This window comes from Impatiens glandulifera, chromosome 6 (genome assembly GCF_907164915.1).
Source record: "Impatiens glandulifera chromosome 6, dImpGla2.1, whole genome shotgun sequence".
NCBI classification, from domain to species: Eukaryota; Viridiplantae; Streptophyta; class Magnoliopsida; order Ericales; family Balsaminaceae; genus Impatiens; species Impatiens glandulifera.
In genome coordinates this window covers 23,053,954-23,066,246 of record NC_061867.1, presented here as the reverse complement: position 1 = coordinate 23,066,246, position 12,293 = coordinate 23,053,954, and the positions used below count along the sequence as shown (strand labels likewise).

Here is a 12,293-nt window from a genome sequence, read left to right as displayed (position 1 = left end):
GAAATTTCCACAAAAAAATATTTTGACTAAGATTTGTTTGGTATTTATTTCTGAACCCTAACAGCCTTTAAATGACTGATGTTCTTTAGATACTCCTCCCTAATTATCATCATCAATAGGTACACACATTTCAATATTCTTGTTACAATATTTTAAATAACGCGCAAACTTTATGCATGCTTTGGATCGGAAGAAAAAATGATAAAAGAAAAGGTTATACAAACCGATTTTTCAAAAGCTAGATTTATAAGTATGGATCATTTTTAAAACGGGTAAAGAGGTTAAAGCGGAAAAGCCATTTTCCAAGTATCACCAAATTACGAACTAAAAGAAAACTCTAACCATTACGTTTGTACATGCATGCCAACTTTTATTTATTTTCAAAAATTAATTGGAGACTATGTTTTAAAACAAATAATCTTTTAAATTAATTATGTTTAATTAAAACTAATAGATTTTAAAAAAAAATCAAATTGTAATTTGATTATCGAAAATTCCTAGATTATTTAAAATTGAACCTCGAATTAATTATTTTTTAATTAATTCCAAAAATTGTCAGGAATCATTTGTAAAATCTTTTAAAAAATGTTTTATTTAAAAAGAAAATTCATGATATGCAAACCGAGGTTAAAAAATACTCGAACCTCGAGATTTTTCGCAAAACCTTAACACTGAAGTGTTTTTCCGGGGGTTATAACTTTTTGCTAGCTCTATTGGGGAATAAAATTTTAACTCAAAAACATAAGCTTTAATAGATTTTTATAACTTTTATATCACGTTTTCAACTTAATAGGCTTGTCTTGAAAGGTACAACACCTAAAAGACGCATAGGTTTTATCCTATTTAAAGTCTTTATGTGTAAAGAGTACATCATCTGAAAAATGACTTTATCGATAGAGACGGGGGTTTGGCTATTGATGAAGGCTTATGAAAAACGGTTTGAAAGAAATCTTGTTAACGGTTTAATTTGCTTTCTATTCTACGCAAACTCTTGCAAACACTTCAAACAGAATCAAGGCAGAATTGTTTACTTGGGTTTGAAGCTCAAGATGAAGAATGAAAAGATGACAGAAATGAAAGAACACAACAGTTTGTTTATGGATGTTCGGAGAAACTCTCCTACGTGTCACCCCTTCTTCCAAACACCGGAAGGATTCACTATAATATGATTAGAATCAAATACAGTTTGCACACACTTAGCTCACTATTGAACAGAACACACTCTGTTCAATTTACAAGATGAAGAATATCACTCAATTAATGGTGTTTTTTATTCTAGTTCTCTCTTGATTCACACACAGTACAATCAGGAAAGCAGCTTCACAGTATGAATATTCAAAGGATTGATTGCTCAGTAGTTCTTCTCAGATAGATTTCTCTCAATTGATCGAATTGTTAGTTGTTTGTCCGTTGTCCTTGAGATTTGATCAATACTGGGCAGAGACTAACGGTCAAATCTTTAGATTGATAAGTGACACTCTTCTATTGGAAAACCTCCATTGTACACAGCAGGTTCTGAGCACAAGGATCGTGGCCGTACAACAACTGGTAGTGCGCCGATATTCCATCAGAGATGTACCTGCAAAACAAGTAATATGAGGGAAATTCTCTTATGTGGCATTCGTTGGTTTGTTGCATATAGATATCATACTAATCTTCAGTAGAAAGTGAAGCAGGAGTAGAGTACAGCTATAACACGTGGGTAGGCGGGTGCTAGCCTCAAGCATACTACTTAAGTTGAGCATTAGACGTATTTCGGTTAGACGACCTCGTCTAATGAAATCAAACATCCCCGTCTAAGAGCAGAATCCATTAGACCACCTAGTCTAATGGGATTAGACTTACGTCTAATTACAATCACTTCAGACTAATCTGAAGGAGTTAAACTACACGTCTAACTTTCACTAACCATTAGACAGCACGTCTAACTCCACTGAGTTAGACTGCTCGTCTAATTCCGGTTCTACTTCAGACTTGTCTGAAGGAGTTAGACTTACGTCTAACTTTCACTAATTAGACTACATGCCTAATCATTCACTAACTATTAGACTGCACGTCTAACTTCACTAAGTTAGACTACACATCTAATTCCGGTTCTACTTCAGACTTGTCTGAAGGAGTTAGACTACACGTCTAATTTTCACAATCCATTAAACTGCACGTCTAATTCCGCATATATTAGACTGCACGTCTAACTCTACTAAGTTAGACTGCACGTATAATTTCGTATACATTAGACTGCACGTCTAACTCCACTAAGTTAGATTGCACGTTTAATTACGTATACATTAGATTGCACGTCTAACTCCATTGAGTTAGACTGCACGTCTAATTCCGTATATATTAGACTGCACGTCTAACTCCACTAAGTTAGACTGCACGTCTAATTCCGTATATATTAGACTACACGTCTAACTCCACGAGTTAGACTGCACGTCTAATTCCGAGATATATTAGACTGCACGTCTAACTCCACGAGTTAGACTACACGTCTAATTCCGATATTTATTAGACTGCACGTCTAACTCCACTAAGTAGACTGCACGTCTAATTTCGAGATCTATTAGACTGCACGTCTAACTCCACGAGTTAGACTGCACGTCTAATTCCGAGATCTATTAGACTGCACGTCTAACTCCATGAGTTAGACTACACGTCTAATTCCGAGATCTATTAGACTGCACGTCTAACTCCACGAGTTAAACTACAAGTCTAATTCCGAGATCTATTAGACTGCACGTCTAACTCCACGAGTTAGACTGCACGTCTAATTCCGAGATCTATTGCCAAATCGGTCTAATGAGCCTCATTAGAGCCAAGTCTTACGAAATATGATTTCGATACACCTGCATCAAAGTGCATAAATTATTTCATCATCAAAATACCAATAGTCAAACTATTTCAACACATAGTCAATATAATTTGACCCAACAATTTCCCCCTTTTTAATGATGAAATTTAAAACCTGCATATATATACCAAAATACGCATTCATCAAATAAATAAACAAACCCTGTTCACATGCCAGATATAGCAATCAAAAATATCAAGATCAGAAATGCCCATAAATGAGTGTTTTCAGAAGAAACACACAAAACCTTGTTCAAACTAACCAAAATAAGTTCATAATAAAAACATCATCAAAATATCAAAAGAAATTTCATTTTAAAATGATTTCTATTCTAATCTTCTTCTTCTCCTTCTTTTTAATCTTTTCACTTGAAAGGATGATCTTCAACCTAGGAGGTCTCTAAGACTGCGGTTAGAGGAGGGTTGGAGACATCTCTCTTTCTTTTCTTGGTCTTAAGCTTCTTCGCCCTAATAACATATTCGACAACCTTCTGATTATTCATAACTTTAGAGGAAAGAGGAAAACTTTTACCCGGTTGATCTAGAAGAAAACAGAGAAAGGCGCTGAAAGGACCGTCAAAACCAAAAATAGTTTTCTGGGAAACAACCATTCTTACCAGATTTCCGAAGAGGAAGCTTGTCCAGTTGACTTGCACACCACTTGTGATAGCCACCATTATCTCGAATACTTTGGAACAAAAGTGGTAGGAAGATTCTTTGGCGAGAAGAGATTTAGATATGATTTCACTTAGAAGAGAAAATTCATCTTTCAGAAGATTTTTCTTTCCATAGATGTCCATTTGAGGAGAATTAGAGAAGACTTTCATCATTGTAAACATGATTTCAGGAGGAGATCGAGGAAGTTCCTGAATACCTGAGGAGGGAAGTTGAAAGAACATACCGAAAGACTCTTCGGTGATGCAAATCATTTGGCCCATGACAATCCCAACAACGATTTTGTCTTGATAAAAGCCAGCAGTTTCGAAGAATTAACGAACCAACTGTTCGTGATAGAGTTCGTGAGGGGTGAGGAACTTTCTCAGTCCGGAGGCTTTCAGAGATTCAAACATCTTGTGCATGCCTGGAGATTTTAGCGTGGATACGAACTTGAAATTCACTTGAATCGATTTTAGACAGAAGAGAGACATTTTGACTTGATGAACAAAAGCTTAGTCGATTCGAATTCTAGAGAGAGAAATGGATTTCGAAGAACTCTTATCTTTAGAATGAGTAATTCAATAAATATCAAGGTCTAATAATGTAGAGAATATCTAATGATTACTCCTACCGTCAAGAACTTCAAAGGTCTATTCTTAATAAACGCAGCATTTATTATTGGCATGAAACTGAACAGTTAATACTAAATGTACAAACAAAAGTTGTCAAAAATATTATTCATTCCTAATATATTGAGAGACACGTGTCTTTAATTCTTTTGAGGAATGACTGATTTGATTTTCGGCGGGAAAATGAACATGAGCAGAAACATAAGCAAAGAACAACTGTCCAAATAGCCAGAAGATGAAGGGTCTAATTACACCAGTAGTTAGACGTTTATTTTCCTTTTCACATTTTCAGCTTCCTTTTGAAAATCAGTCTGTTAGACGTATACGTCTAATTATGCAATAACAACACGTGAGACACGCGTGTCTAGTTAGACGTGAGCATCCTCTTGCTCATAACGTAAAAACATCTAACGTCTATTAGACGTATCCGTCTAACTATGTAGGTTAAAATAACCAAGACAACGATTTCAAAGGAAGATTAAACTGCTAAAGTAAACGTACGTCTAAGTAGCTGTGTTTCTCAAACCCTGAATCCTTGGGACAAATTAAGACCACTGTCTTTCATGTCTGTTCAGTTGCATTTTGAACACTACGTTCCTCCTCAATTTGTGCACGTAACCATATCAATCAAGATCAACAAGACCTAGCATGTTTCTAAAGTGAGAAAACTTAGCTTCCAGTAGGGGTTTCGTGAAAATGTCTGCAGTTTGTTGATCTGTAGAAATATGTTCAAGACGAATCTACTTCTGATTGACGTGTTCTCGGATGAAGTGATGTCTGAGTTCAATATGCTTTGTCCGAGAATACAGAACTAGATTGTAGGTGATTGCGATAGCACTTGTGTTGTCGCGGAAAATTGGAGATTCATCAGCCTCAATCCCATAGTCCCTGAGTTGTTGTTGAATCCACAGAACTTGAGAGCAACAACTGCCATCTGCAAGATACTCTACTTCAGTTTTAGACGTAGCGACCGAGGTCTGCTTCTTGCTGAACCATGAGATTAGACGATCTCCAAGGAACTGGCAAGTTCTACTTGTGCTTTTTCTATCAATTTTGCACCCTGCATAATCTGCATCTGAGAAACTAGTTAAATTGAAACTGGAATCCTTCGGATACCACAGTCCCACATTTTGAGTTCCCTTTAAGTATTTAAGAATACGTTTAGCAGCAGTAAAGTGAGAGAGTTTAGGATCAGCCTGAAATCTACCACAAACACCAACAGAAAATTGAATGTCTGGCCTACAAGTAGTTATATACAGTAAGGATCTGATGAGTCCTCTATATGATGTTACATCGACACTTTGGCCACCTTCATCATTATCTAGTTTACTAGAAGAGCACATTGGAGTAGCTGCGGCGAAACAGTTCTCCAAACCAAACTTCTTTAGTAGTTCTTTGGTGTATTTGGCCTAGTTGATAAGGGTTCCATTTTCTAACTGACGGACTTGAAGCCCAAGGAAGAATGTCAACTCTCCCATCATGCTCATTTCAAATTTGTCCTGCATCAGCTTAGCAAACTTCTCATACAATTTAGGGTTAGTTGAACTAAAAATAATGTCATCAACATATATTTGAACAAGTAGAATGTGAGAATCTTTAGTGAATCTAAACAAAGTTTTATCCACAGTTCCAACAACAAAATCATGATCAAACAAGAATTCAGTTAATGTGTCGTACCAAGCTCTAGGAGCTTGTTTCAGACCATACAATGCTTTGTCAAGCTTATAAACATGATTAGGTAACACATGATCTACAAATCCGGGGGGGTTGCTCAACATATACTTCTTCACTTAATTTTCCATTTAAAAATGTACTTTTCACATCCATTTAAAAAACCTTAAAGTTCTTAAATGATGCATATGCTAAGAAGATTCTGATTGCCTCTAATCTTGCAACCGGTGCAAAAGACTCATCAAAATCAATACCTTCCTCTTGTCTGTATCCTTGAGCAACTAAACGAGCTTTGTTTTTAATGACTAAACTATTTTCACTAAGCTTGTTTCTAAAGACCCATCTTGTTCCTATAACTAACTTATTAGTTGGTCTAGGAGTAAGATACCACACTTTATTTCTCACAGATTGGTTTAACTTCTCCTGTATAGCATTGATCCAATCTGGATCAACTATAGCTTCACCAATTTTTTTAGGTTCAATCTGAGAAATAAATGCGGAGTTGGCCATTTCATCCATTTCATCCATTAGTTGACGTCTTGTCCTTCGAGGAGAAAAAGGATTTCCAATGATCAGTTATGGTGGATGATTTTTGTTTCATCTAAAGTTGGATCCAAGGGGATTGGTCATCTCTACTAGTGACTCCGCGACATCCAAACTCTCAACTTCTTGTTGAACAGGAGTTTGTACGTATGGTTGAACTTCAACCGGATCAGCCACTGGATCAGATAGGGCAATCCTCTTGTCCAGAGATTCTTCTTCTTCACTTATAGACTCAAGGCTAGTCGCTTTTAGTCTGTCAGCAAGATCAATGGATTCAATGGATTTACTCTCAACAGGCTCATCAAAACTACATGGAGGGATTCCTCAACAGTCTGTGTTCTCTTGTTGTATACTCTGTAAGCCTTGCTTACTGATGAGTATCCCAACATGAATCCCTCATCTGCTTTAGCATCAAAAGCGGTCAGATAAACCTTTTCATTATTATGGATAAAACATTTACACCCAAATATCTTAAAATAAAAAACTGTGGGAATTCTCCCATAGTACAGTTCATAGGGAGTTTTATCAAAACGTTTGTTAATTATTGACCGATTTTGTGTATAGCAAGCAGTAATTATGGCTTCCGCCCAGAACCTCTGAGGTACATCTAATTCAGCTAGCATAGATCTCGCTGCTTCCATCAGAGTTCTCACTCTTCTCTCAGCAATGTCGTTTTGCTGTGGAGTTCTGGCACTAGACAAATCGTGCTTAATTCTAGTCTCCTCGAGATAAGATGATAGGTATCTGTTAGTGAACTCAGTTCCCTGATCACTTCTAATGCACGTAATATTTAAAGATTTCTGATTCTGAATTCCTTTAAATATTCTAATCAAGTTTTCAGCAGTTTTATCTTTTGATGGTAAAAATGCAACCCATGTGAATCGAGAGAAATCATCAATAACAATTAGGGCAAATCTCATTCCTCCTATACTCTTTATAGGAATTGGACCAAACAAATCCATATGTACAAGTTCTAGGCAACGCCTGGATTGTGATTTCCCTTTACTTTTGAACGATGTTCTACCATGTTTACCTAACTGGCAAGCAGTGCATATCTTGTCCTTTGAAAATTGAAGTTTGGGAAAACCAATAACTAAATTGTTTGAACAAATGTTGTTGATGGTCTTAAAATTTAAATGGTTCAAACGTTTATGCCATAACCATTTTTGGTCATTCTTGGCAATCATGTACATAGGATCAGAAGAATCTTTTTGTCAATTCATTTTGTATGAGTTTCCTACTCTACTGCCAGTCAATAAGGTGTTTCCATCTCGGTCTTTAACTAGACATGCATGAGTTTGAAAATCTACTGACAAACCATTATCACATAATTGACTAATGTTAATCAAATTATAACACGGATTGTCAACAAGCAGAACGTCATTAATAGTTAGATTACCATGGATAATCTTACCATTACCCATGGTCTTACCCTTCTTGTTGTCACCAAAAGTAATTTTAGGTCCAGAGCAATCTGATATATATCAGTGAGAAGCCGTCTGTTTCCCGGCATATGCCTGGAACATCCGCTAACAAGATATCATACAGATTCCTCTAGCCCTTCGGTTATTTGTACCTACATAAATAAATATTTACTATCTTTTGGTACCCATTTTCAATTGGGTCCTCGGTCAATCAGTTCCTTAGGAATCCATATTTGAGTTATTCTGATGGATTTCCCATTTTGTGCTGTGATTAATGCGTATGTTTTTGACTTAGCAGACGACTTTCTGCTAGCCACTAATCTCTTAGCTTTTGAAGAAGACTTTCTTTTAAAACTCCTTGACTTAGAGTCAAGTTTTAGATTATCATACTTGTTAGCTGCTTCTAGCTTATTCTTAAGCCAGCTAACAGTCGGCGGAACATAAATTATTTCATTTTTGAAAGCTACTTCTTCATGAATAGGATCAGATTCAATGTCAGTCATACTCCCTTTGACAAAACGTATTGACTTAAGCTTGTCAGTTGGTGAGATTGACTCTTTGCAGGACAGGTTAGGGTCATTGCTGTCAAATCCCAATCCGCATCTAGATCCAGCAGGTTTTAACTTGCTGATCTGATATTTGACAGCTTCTCTAGACCTTGTCCATGCACAGACAATATAGTTTAACCTCTTGTTTTCAGATGAAAGAGTTTGAATCTGTTCTTTGAGCATCTCATTCTCAGATGAGATCTCTACTATGTTTTCGTCAAAAACGTTTGATTCAAGACTCTTTGTTGGAAGACAGAACAGTTGATTCATATTTAACTTTCATTTTGTAAAAGGAGTTAGTTAACTTCTTGTACTCAATGGCCATTTCATTGAGTGCATTAGTTAACTCCTCGTTTGTAAATTATGGTGCACAGATATCATTTACCTTGGATTGGTCATCTGCCATCAAACATGTAACAGCTTCATTCTCTTTTTCAGCAGGAGACTCCTCTGAATCGCTATCGGCCCATCTGGATTTGTTTTCACTGCACATGAATGCTTTCTGGTCCTTCTTTGCTTAAATACTTTTACCGTAGATTTGATTAAGCTTATCCCATATCTCTTTAGCAGAGGAGCAGGACTTGATTTCATAGAACACGATCATGTTGATCGACTGATACATAATGTTACTAGCAACATTATCCAGGTTGTTGGTCATCTTATCTTCAGTAGTCCACTCACTTCTTGGGTTCGAAATCTTTATGGGGCCATCAGTAATAACGCTCCACATATCACAATCAAGAGCAGCCAAGTGAGCTTGCATTCTCATCATCTAATATTCGTAGTTGTCCCTTGACAGAATAGGAATTTCATTGATGATAGACATGCTTCAGATTCTTGATGCTTGAGAATAGAAACTTGGCTCTGATACCAATTGATAGTATCGGCTTTATCGATATGCTAACTTCAGACGGCTGCTGAAGCGAAGCATTAGACGTGCTCCATTATACTACCAAGTCTAAAGGAGTTAGACGTCAACGTCTAACTACGCAACTATTAGACCAACAAGTCTAATGAAATTAGACTGCAACGTCTAACTATGTATCTTTTAGACTGCGACGTCTAACTACGCATCACGTTAGACTATCAAGTCTAATGGAGTTAGACGTCAACGTTTAACTATCATTCTCATTAAACCGCCAAGTCTAATGGAGTTAGACTACAATGTTTAACTTTGCATCCCTTCAGACTTGTCTGAAGAAGTTAGACGTCAACGCCTAACTTCACTTCCCATTAGACGTCTGAAGGAGTTAGACTTCAACGTCTAACATCGCTTCCCATTAGACTACCACGTCTAATGGAGTTAGACTACAACGTCTAACTTCACATCCCTTCAGAGTTTTCTGAATGAGTTAGACGTCAAGCTCTAACATCGCTTCCCATTAAACTACCACGTCTAATAGAGTTAGACTACAACGTCTAACTTTGCATCCCTTCAGACTTGTCTGAAGGAGTTAGACGTCAACGTCTAACATCGCTTCTCATTAGACTACCACATCTAATGGCGTTAGACTACAATGTCTAACTTCGCATCCCTTTAGACTTGTCTGAAGGAGTTAGACGTCAACGTCTAACATCACTTCCCATTAGACTACCACGTCTAATGGAATTAGACTACAACGTCTAACTACGTCACACGTCTATTTACCCTATAGACCACGTCTAATTCAGCATAGTCTTATGCACTTGCACAAAACAAATAGACAACTTATCTTTATTCTTAACTAAGTTTTAATCACGCTCAAGTTTTAATCACATATTATTAAAATAACGTTGGCATAGAATACGCTTATTCTCTTAATTATTTTAATCAAAATAATTTGACCCAACAGACCCTTAATCCGTGAATGCTCTAATTTTCTATCCTTTATTTTTTTGTGAAATAAACTGAAGTACCGACACTTAAAGTCATTTAGCTTATTATGCTTCTATGCGTACTAATCTATAATTTGTACGGGTCAATCCCAAAAGTTTATGATATCGAACTCTATTTTAGTTCATCATCTCAAAAGATAGGACAACATCCTACATGGATAATCTTTCTATCTACTTTTTGTGAGATTTGAGAGAAAGATAAGACAAAGGGTTCTATAGTATAACTTCTATAGAAATAATTTTTTCTAAAATAAGTTCATGGGTTACGTCTACCATTCAAGTACTTCTATGTGTCCCCTCTATGGGTAGAGAACTCAAATGGATAGGTAGGCATGATACCAACCAATTTTGGATAGCACAAATCGTCCTTAAAGACGGGGCATTCAAATGGATAAGGACTTGTAATAGGAAAGATCATTTCACGAGAAAACGAAAAGCTTTTAAAAAACAAGAAGTTAAGTTAGAAGACGCGGCCGAAAATAAATAGTGTACAGAAAATTGGCGACTCTATTGGGGACTAACTAGATGTTTAGCTCAAAACATGTAGTTGGCCTAATTACCCTAACGATGAAGGATGTTACACTCCTCACTTCACAAGAACCTTTTCTTGATGGTATAAAACCCATCAACACAATATGAATCTCACATTTTATTGTTTGTCTATTTGCATGTGGATTAAACCCGTCAAGGCTCAATGCCTCTTAATTAGTGAGGTGTGTGAACAAAAGTGTTTTGGTAAATATTGTTTGCACATCTACATGCTCAAACACATTTGTATGTAGAAGTTGTGTAGTCAAAAGTATCTAAAGGATAATAACTACACTAGCAGGCCCTTACACCCATGATGTATCTTTAAAACACTAAGATACATACGTCTCTCTCATCTCATTTCTTCTTGCTTACGACAATAGTTTGTCGTAAGCCAATCTACGTGATATCTTTTTTACGTGTTTGTATTCTATAAGAAATAGACGCTCGTATGATTAAAACATGAGATTATTTTCCAAAATTAAAAGTTGATATGAACTTTTGTTTTGCTAGGAAATGTCTCAGTTGCCACAACTTCATGTCGATCGTCTATCGTTTCTTCAACAATAAGGAGGCATATGCATGTTTTGGTGCAATAAATATAATAAAGATAAATAAGTATTATTGCATATCACTACCTTAATAGGTAAAAATATCATTTATACCACATTTAAACCTTGTATGAAAATAGTGTTGTATAATCAAAATATTGGAGTTGAAGTTAGATACTAAAAATTGAAAAAAAAATCAATTCATATTGAAATAATATTATTGATTAATTCAATTTAATATTCAATTTAAAGTTTAATCATTTTTTGACATATAGCTGGAATAGCTCAGTTGGTTAGAGCGTGTGGCTGTTAACCACAAGGTCGGAGGTTCAAGCCCTCCTTCTAGCGTTATTTTTACTAAGCGTCGATAATCCATTTAAACATTACCTTGTGTATAATTCTTATAGTTGGAATTAGGCTTGTAAGCGGTTTGGTTTGATCGGTTTATAGACCAAAATGTACGACCTAATCGTTAGAGTCGATTTGTCTAAGTCATAATCCGTCGGTTTTGATTTATTGCTTGGTTTAATGATCGGTTTGATGAGTTTAAAAAAATAACTAAACATAAAATTTGTAAAACAGTCAGAATTTTCTTTATAAATTTTAAATTTATTGAAGACGTAGTCTTGGATACTGAACCTCAAATAAAAGTAAGTGAAACCTCTTTACAAAACTACAACATAAACATTACAAAGAAGAACTATCATTAATTATTATTAATTTAAAATATTTTGAAAAATAAAAAGTGTGTGAGTGAGAAAATATGGAAGGAATGTTAGTTTATCTCTTTCAGTGATAGACACGTGTCTTCACTTTTATTGAGATTTAGACTGTTTTTATAGCATAGGGTAATTATCAAGGCGTGCATGACAACAGCGGTCAGTTATCTTAAGTTAGCCGAAAATTCGCTTACCGAAATTATAGTGTGATTTATCGGTTGGTTTTCCATGACTGGTCTATTGAGATAGCCTATTCCGGTTTGAGTAAATATCGAGTTTAGGCGACATTTATTCAAAT

At 35.8% G+C, this 12,293-nt stretch overlaps 1 non-coding gene across 1 annotated transcript; it reads left to right on the top strand.

Annotated features, from left to right (window-relative positions):
* The first annotated feature begins 11,550 nt into the window (after positions 1-11,550).
* Positions 11,551-11,624, top strand: TRNAN-GUU. The gene has a single exon. It is a non-coding gene; the product is annotated as a tRNA-Asn (tRNA).
* The last annotated feature ends 669 nt before the right edge of the window (positions 11,625-12,293 follow it).